Source organism: Rhineura floridana, chromosome 2 (genome assembly GCF_030035675.1).
Source record: "Rhineura floridana isolate rRhiFlo1 chromosome 2, rRhiFlo1.hap2, whole genome shotgun sequence".
NCBI lineage: Eukaryota > Metazoa > Chordata > Lepidosauria > Squamata > Rhineuridae > Rhineura > Rhineura floridana.
The window spans coordinates 129861160-129869590 of record NC_084481.1 but is presented as its reverse complement, the minus strand read 5'-3'; positions in this window follow the sequence as shown (position 1 = coordinate 129869590).

Below are 8431 nucleotides of genomic sequence, written 5' to 3'. Positions count from 1 at the left end.
TAAAACCACACTAAAATATAAAGTACAAAACCATAAAAGCAAGGCAGAAAAAGCACATTTAAAAACAAAAAACAAAAAACAAGTTAAACCAATTGTGCCACATTTACAAAAGACATAACAAGTCAGGGTATGGCCCAAAGATCTGTCTAAATAGTAACCTGCTGGTGGAAAGTCATCATAGTTGGGCCTCCATTGGCAAGAAGTTCCAGAGCCTGGGAGCAGCTACCAAAAAGGCCCTCTCTTGAGTTCCCACCAAATGTACACAAAGAAGGGCCTGTCCCAAGATCTTAAAACCTGAGCAAGTTTGTATGGGAGAATACAGTCCATACAGTGAGGCCATATGTGTTCTATCTATTCAAAGCACTCATAATATGTTTTTTGCCACATGAATTTCATACGTGCTCTCATTAATCTAATCATAATCTTGTTATGCAAGTTGGTTAATAGCATCTGACTAAGTAGTATGATTTTGTTTGTTTAAAAAAAAAACTGGGAGAAACCATTCGTTAAAAAAACAGCCAGTCTAGATGTGAAAGTATTTCTTGGGTGTGGGAAATGCCACTCAACAACCATCAAAGGAAAATTGCTCAGAGATTATTTTGATGTCTCACCTGCTTGCCCAAACAGTTTCTCACCTATTAATATTGCCTTGCTTCATTCAGCCATATCTCTAATGATAGAGCATCAATGTTTATTCAACTGGCAACTTTTTTTTCTGATGTAGTCTGGGTATTAAAAAGTTTCCACCTGTGTGGAAAATCCCTTCTCCTTCTCCTTCATCGCCCCAGTTATAATTTGTATTAAACAGCAATTATACTATGAGTTTGTGTGTGTTTGGTGGTGGTGGGATATTTGGGTATGTTTCAGAAGACAAGTAATTTCACTTGCACCTCAACCCTCACTGTGCAGTGAAAAGAATTAAATTTAACTCAAAAGAGGGGATGTATTGTATTCAGGTGTTCCCCACCCCAAAGCAAATGAGTAAAAACTGCTTTGTGGATGTGGGGAGTGAGGAAGAATGCCTTGCTATTGTCTATTGTGTGTTGGTGGTTAAGTTGTTAATGCGGATTGGGGGGGCATTTGTAGAAAGATTAGATATACAGACCCTCTCAGGTGCTGAGATCAGCAGAGGGGGCCCTTTTGGTAGTTCTGCCACCCTCGGAAGCTTGGGGTGGTGGTGGCCCCAAAGGTGTGAAACTCCCTCCCCACTGAAGTGCATCTGGCAACTTCACTGTATAGTTTTAGGTGAATGCTGAGCATGCATCTCTTCACCCTGGCCTTTGACACTTGAGACATATATTTTTAGGACCCACCCTATTTTGTGATTGTAGGTTGCTTTTAATTGTTTCTAATGCTGTGTTTTAAAATGGATGTAACCTGCCCTAGGACCTCCTTTGGCTGAAGGATGGGTAATAAATGTTAATAATAGTAGTAGTAGTAACAATAATATAGGCAGACACCCGAATCCACCAAGTAAGCTTCAATAATTATTCATATTTGGAAATCTCTTTCTTACCATATCTATAGGTATAGGTATAGGATGACACCCAAAAAGTAGTAATTTTGACTCCCAATTTGAGGCAGGAATGTGGCAGAACATGTGAAGCAGCCCTGTCTTTTACAGTAAAGAATGCTTATTCTGTAGAACCTGTGATTGTAAATTGTATGGAATATCTTTTAGAATAAACAAGAAAAAAAGGCAGTGAGGGGGATGTGGTAGACTGAGCTGAAAGTTGGGTATATGCGAAAGCAATTGCAAAATTCAATTGTCATTTGCCCATGTTCACAATATCTGGTTAATGTAATAGCATAACAAGAGCCCTGCTGGACCAGGCCAAAGTCCCATCAAGTCCACCACTCTGTTCTCACAGTGGTCAACCAGATGCCCAAACCCACAAACGGACTCTCCTCACCTGCAATTCCCAGCAACTAGTATTCAGAGGCATATTACCTCTGACAGTGGAGATATATTATACAGCCACGAGAGTGGCTATATACTATAGCCAGCGTGGATTTTTCACATTCCGCAATGTTAAGTTGAAAGTACCCCCCCTGCCATTCTGATGCTTCCCATAAGCTCATTTCAAAACAAAACCTTACAAAACTTATAGTCCTGAACTCAGAAACGCTTGCTTAACAACCCTCTAAATTTTCATGGTGATACACAAAAGAGTCAGAGAGAACAGAGTTCAACATCTAAAAAGAAAGAAAAAAAATCCAGAGCGCTTTTGGAGTTTTTTTTGTCAGAGTTCTCATAATCTGTTGAAATTAATTGAAAATCAGCCATGTTCACAGAGTACCTATAATCCTAATACTGACCTTGCCCAATACTCTGACCTTCATCTTCTGCAGTTTAAAAGTTTAAAAAATGCCTGGCTGATTTTTAATTAATTTAAGAAATTTTGTCTGGAACCCTATGATAATGTCAGGCATGCTCAGTAACAACCAACTGTCAGAGTTCTAAAAGCCAGACTCACAGCTGCTGGGCTTGCCTAATCAGGGCCATACCCACATCAGATTTTGATTTCACTTGAGACAGTCATGGCTTCCCCCAGAGAATCCTGGGAAGTGTAGTTTGTAAAGGCTGCTGAGAGGAGACTCCTGTTCCACTAAGAGAGCTCCAGTGGCTAGACTGGTTTAACAGTCAGCCACTCTGACTGAAGGTCTGTGAGGAGAACAGGGTGTCTCCTAGCAACTCTCAGCACCCTTCACTAACTACACTTCCCAGGATTCTTTGAGAGAAGCCATGACTGTCCAAAGCGAAATAAAGGCCTGGTGTGGATGTGGCCAGGGACAGCTTTGGTTTAAATTTGGGTGGGAGGCTACATGTGCCTGCTGTAGAAGAAAAAGGTGGGGAAAAGGCTGAAAAGCAATGATACTGTTCACCATGTTTTCCTTTTGGAAAGGAAAGGGTTTTCCCCTCTGTCCAGTGCCAACCCACCCACCCAAATCTCCTCCCCTCCTCCTCCTCCCTTCCTCCTCCCCTCCCTCCCCCTCCCCCAGGTCAGTGCTGGACTACAACCTGGGAGACCAGGGTTTGAATCCCCACACAGCCATGAAGCTCACTGGGTGACCTTGGGCCAGTCACTGCCTCTCAGCCTCAGAGGAAGGCAATGGTAAAACCACCTCTGAATACCATTTACCATGAAAACCCTATTCAAAGGGTCACCATAAGTCCGGTTGACTTGAAGGCAGTCCATTTTCATTTTCAAACATGATTGCACAGAAATAAATCCCATTGAACTCAAAAAGTATGCAAATGATCAAACCCACCCTCCCTTCTCCCTCCTATCCCCTCCCTCTTGCCCTTTCCCTCCCCCTTCCTTTGCCCCCCATCCCCTTCCAATCCCCTCCTTCCCCTCTCCTTCCTCCTCCCCATGGTCAGTTTTGCCTATCTTAAGCGTGATTGCATGGATGTAAATACCATTGAACTCTATAAGCATGCAAATGATCAAACCTGCCCTCCCCTCCTTCCCCTCTCCTCTCCCTTCCTCCTCCCTCCCTCTTCCTTCTTCCTTCTTCCTCCTTCTCTGCCCACTCCCTCCCTCCCCCCAGTCAGTTTTACCAGTCAGTTTGGGCAGCTATAGTGAATGCACCAGGGGAGCAGGAGACCTGACCTCCTCTCTGAGATATTGTACTGCCGTACAAATTTGTCAAAATGCAAACAGAATTTAGGTTGGTCCTTCACAGTCCAATCCACTTCCTGTGTAGCTTGGAAGAATTTGGTAACAATATATCAGAGAGGAGGTCAGGTCTCCTGCTCCCCTGGTGCATTCACTATAGCTGCCCAATTTCCCTGCTTTTTAAAGTTTGATAGAAAGATCTGTGACCTATTTTGTTGTTATGTGCCTTCAAGTTGATTACGACTTATGGCCACCCTGTGAATCAGTGACCTCCAACAGCATCTGTCATGAACCACCCTGTTCAGATCTTGTAAGTACAGGTCTGTGGCTTCCTTTATGGAATCAATCCATCTCTTGTTTGGCCTTCCTCTTTTTCTTCTCCCTGCTGTTTTTCCCAGCATTATTTTCTTTTCTAGTGAATCATGTCTTCTCATGATGTGTCCAAAGTATGATAACCTCAGTTTCATCATTTTAAACCCCCTCACCACGTTAAGGTGTGCATCCTAAAGGGGGCTATGGGCTATAGCAGCCTTTCCCAACTGGTGTGCCTCCAGATGTTGTTGGACTACAACTCCCATGAGCCTCAGCCATTGGCAATGCTGGCTGAGGCTGATGGGAATTGTGGTCCAACAACATCTGGAGGCACACTGGTTGGGAAAGGCTGGGCTATAGGTACGTTCTTAAACTGCAAGGTTTTTTGCCTATTAGTGAATTATATATATTGATTGTGTACATTGGCAGTGACTTGTACATTTTGGAAATCCTGTCCTACCTGAGGCAGTACTGGCCATTCTAATCTGTGAGCAGGAGTGTTCTCAGATTCTAAATCTCACCTGGAAGAAAAGAGGAAAGGAAAGGGACTAGGCTCTTTCTAGCTTTGTAAAACCAAACAAATCTTTATCTGTATGATTTTGGTACATCAAGTCTTCTCTTTCAGCTGAACAGGGACCAGCTGTAAAGGCCAGTTTGGGCCTGTGCAAGGCTGTACTCAAATCTAGACCTTCCAAGCCAGGGCCACTGAGGTCAGTGGTCTGAGGGGTAGCTTCAAGTGCAGCAAGCAGATGGCAAAATGGTTTCTTGACATATTTCATAAGGCCTGGCCATCTTTCATAAGGCCTGGCCCAGAAGACATATGCAATAAGCCTGGCCAGTTCAAAGGCTTCATGTTTCCAGCCAATCTTAGTTGGCCACTGTTGCACACATCAGATCCATTCTGTATCTGAAGACAGTTCTTAGGTTTGAGCGTATGGCCCAAGATAGCTCACTAGATCAAGTCCTAATCCCTAAGATTTAAACTCTGGAATCTTTGTGGCACAGCAAAGTGTGTCACGCGTCCCTCTGTAAAAATAAAAACCACAAAATTAAGTGAAGGGTAATGAGAACCAAACATCTTGTCACCTACTAGCTTCTTTTGTGCAGAACCACACAGCACAAAGTTAATTAAAGCTTCTACACTGAGGGTGGGGAAAAAAGGAATGTTCCATTTGGTAAATTTAGAAACAGCTGGTTAGTTTTACCCATTACTTTTGTGCGGAACATCAGTTGAGCTCATTCAACTCTCTCTCTTTTTTATGAAGCTGTCCTTCCTATGCTACCTGATAGCTACTAATTGCAGCAACTACATTTCTGAATTGCAAATTTTCTGCACTGATAAAAACTTTGATTGCCTGTCAGCTACACATAAGGAAAAGATCACCAGTGCTAAATGAGGTGTTCCACGCTTGGATAATAATGCCTAATGAATTATTCAGAAAAGAATGCTTGAATGAAGCAAACAATTTGAAGGGTTACTAGCAGCCGTAACAGTTCAACAGCCAAAAGAACAAAAGTATCATCCTGAAAATTACACTAATGATTAAAAAATGTGTATTAATTTTACATTTGGAGAAAAAAGAAATGCCAATCTGATTTTAAAGGTTAATCATTATTTTTTCCAGTAATGCTGTAATCTCTGGGAAAAAAACCATTTACCAACATTTTGGGATGTATAATATTATGACATAATATATTCATATAATTTCCCACACATTAAAAGAAAGGAGTAAAAATAAAAAGCCCCTGGAATCTGGAAGCCAATGGATGCACTAATGCATGTTAAAAATGAATGGAAGATGCTCTGCCGTCTTCAGCGGAGCTTGGCATATAAATTGGGAAAAGTTCAGCACTGAAGGAGTAAATGCTATTAATCCAACATATGTATTGGTAGTAAGGCTTGGATCACCAGTCCTCTTGTGTCTGCAGCCCTGGAGCAGTGCCAGTTTTACTCCAATGTAAAAGACAGTCAGGATTTGGCCTTCTTGGTGTACTGTCTGAAAATACATTCTAGCAAGGCTGAGAGAGAACGGCATGAATATAATTAAAAAATAAATTATATTTATGTGATTAAACACGTTCAGATCACTGCCATAATTAGTCACTCTTTTCAAGGCAGATTTTGAATTTATCTTTCTAAAAAAAGTTGGAGGTCCTAGTGATGGTAATGGCATGCTGCTGGCTAGAAATAACAAAATGAGAAGAGGAAAGAAAGAGCCCTTTCTATAAACCATGGGAATTTCACAAATGTCCAATGCTGACACATTTGCAGCTTTCATAAAACGTATATTTCTACCGCCCAAAGTGCTAATTTGTTTTGACAAATGTTTCGGAGTTGCCAAAAGCTGAGAAGAAAACTCCCATGGAATCTCTAGTCAAATACTTTAATTAAAAACATGCTTTTAAAAAACTGTTCCTCCTCTGTTAATGTTATTTTTACACATGGCTAAAAAAAATGCTAAGTTTGAAATTCTGCAAAAGACATTCCCTAAATGATAATTAATGATAACATTCCTAAGGGCGCAAGGAGGAAGGACAGAATTTGGAAGTTGGATTTATGAAACGAAAGCTCACTGCTGAGATTTTACAGCTTTGGAGACTTTGGTATTAGTCACCAATTAGTGATTTTATTATAAAGATGTTGAATGTCAAGATAATACTTCTATCTGGCAGTGACACTGAATGGAGGGCAGAAGAAATGACTTCAGGAAAGCAGAGACGACCATCTGCTTAGGTCTGCTCACTCGTTGATGATTAATCCTTTCCCTCAAGGACAGGGTCTTCAAGTGTTTGCTGTCTTTTCGATGTCACAAAGAGAAGCTGATAAGCACATTCAAGTCACAATTTAAAAAAACCACAAACATTTTAACTGACCAGTTGCCACTGATGATACTATTGGATGGTTTTTGTCATGGGCGTAACAGTGTATTGAGTGGTGTTGACAAGAAGCAAAAGAGGCTGTTTCGTTACAAAGGCCTCCTACCTTTTGTGATGTTTCTCAGGTGACATTTACCTGTATTTGTAAATGGAAAAATGCACTTTCAGAGTAAGGCAAGGATGTTTGGAAATTAAGGCTTGGCGTGTTGAGGTGAAGCAAATCCTTAAGGAAGCGAAAATTTGCCTTGGATAAAATATAATCGTTATTCAATTTATCGAGAAATATTAGAATTTTTTAGGAATGTCTTTTTGTTTTGCCAGCTTTGGGGTAATCTGCATTTAATGTCAGATTCAATTCCATCACCACTCAAAAGAGATATCAAAGAGAGACAGTGTGGCATGGTGGGTACTCTCCAGAGTTTCAGGCAGGGAACCTGGGACTTTTTGCTTGCAAAGCATGTGCTCTTCCACTGAACTTCAGCCTCTTCCAGCTTAGCCCTGAAGTTCAATGGGTGAACATGGGCCAATCATTACTTTTCAACCTAACTGATCTCCAGTGATGGTTGGTGGGACAGCAATGCTTATGGGACCTCTCCATGCTGGTGTCACTGTGGTTTCCTGAGAAGGAAAGAGGGAAGACTGAGGCAGTGCAAAGGTCAGCATGGTACAAATGCTGAATTAATTCTGCCAGTGTGTTTGCATCATGCTGACCTCGCCAGTAAGCCACAGCAGTGCTGGGGCAACAGTAATATAGAGTGAAATCATTTTTTTTAAATTAAAGCAGGATATGTGGAGAAATCTCTCCCCCGCCCAGTTTTCCTGTATTGCCCAAATCTGATTGTGTGTGTGAGTGGGGGGTGTAAAAACATGACTGCTCACCAGAAATAGGCAACACCTCTGCTTAATTTGGCAGAATCGGAACTGGAACAGAACCAGCATTGCGGTGTGTGTGTACGGTATGTGGAAAGGGGAGTAGTGGAAGTGGATGCTTGATCTACCCCCAGGAAAAAATGAGGCAATCTGTTGTCTTGAACTGAGTGGTTTTGCGTATTTTCAAAACTTTTCAAAGGTTATTAGATTATCCTTGGATCAGGGAAATCTGAATCTACACGGGGAAACCAGCAGGATAGGAGCTGTTTGAGGGGAGCTTCGTGTGAACAATGCTACTTAAACTGGAATACAAATATCTTCAAATATACATTGAACTTGTCAAGGATTATCAATACCTTGGCACAGTCATTAACCAAAATGGAGACAATAGTCAAGAAATCAGAAGAAAGCTAGGACTGGGGACGGCAGCTGTCAGAGAACTAGAAAAGGTCCTCAAATGCAAAGATGTATCACTGAAAACTAAAGTCAGGATCATTCAGACCATGGTATTCCCGATCTCTATGCATGGATGTGAAAGTTGGACAGTGAAAAAAGCTGATAAGAGAAAAATCAACTCATTTGAAATGTGGTGTTGGAGGAGAGCTTTGCGGATACCATGAACTGCAAAAAAGACAAATAATTGGGTGTTAGAACAAATTAAACCAGAACTATCACTAGAAGCTAAAATGACGAAACTGAGGTTATCATACTTTGGACACATAATGAGAAGACATGATTCATTAGAAAAT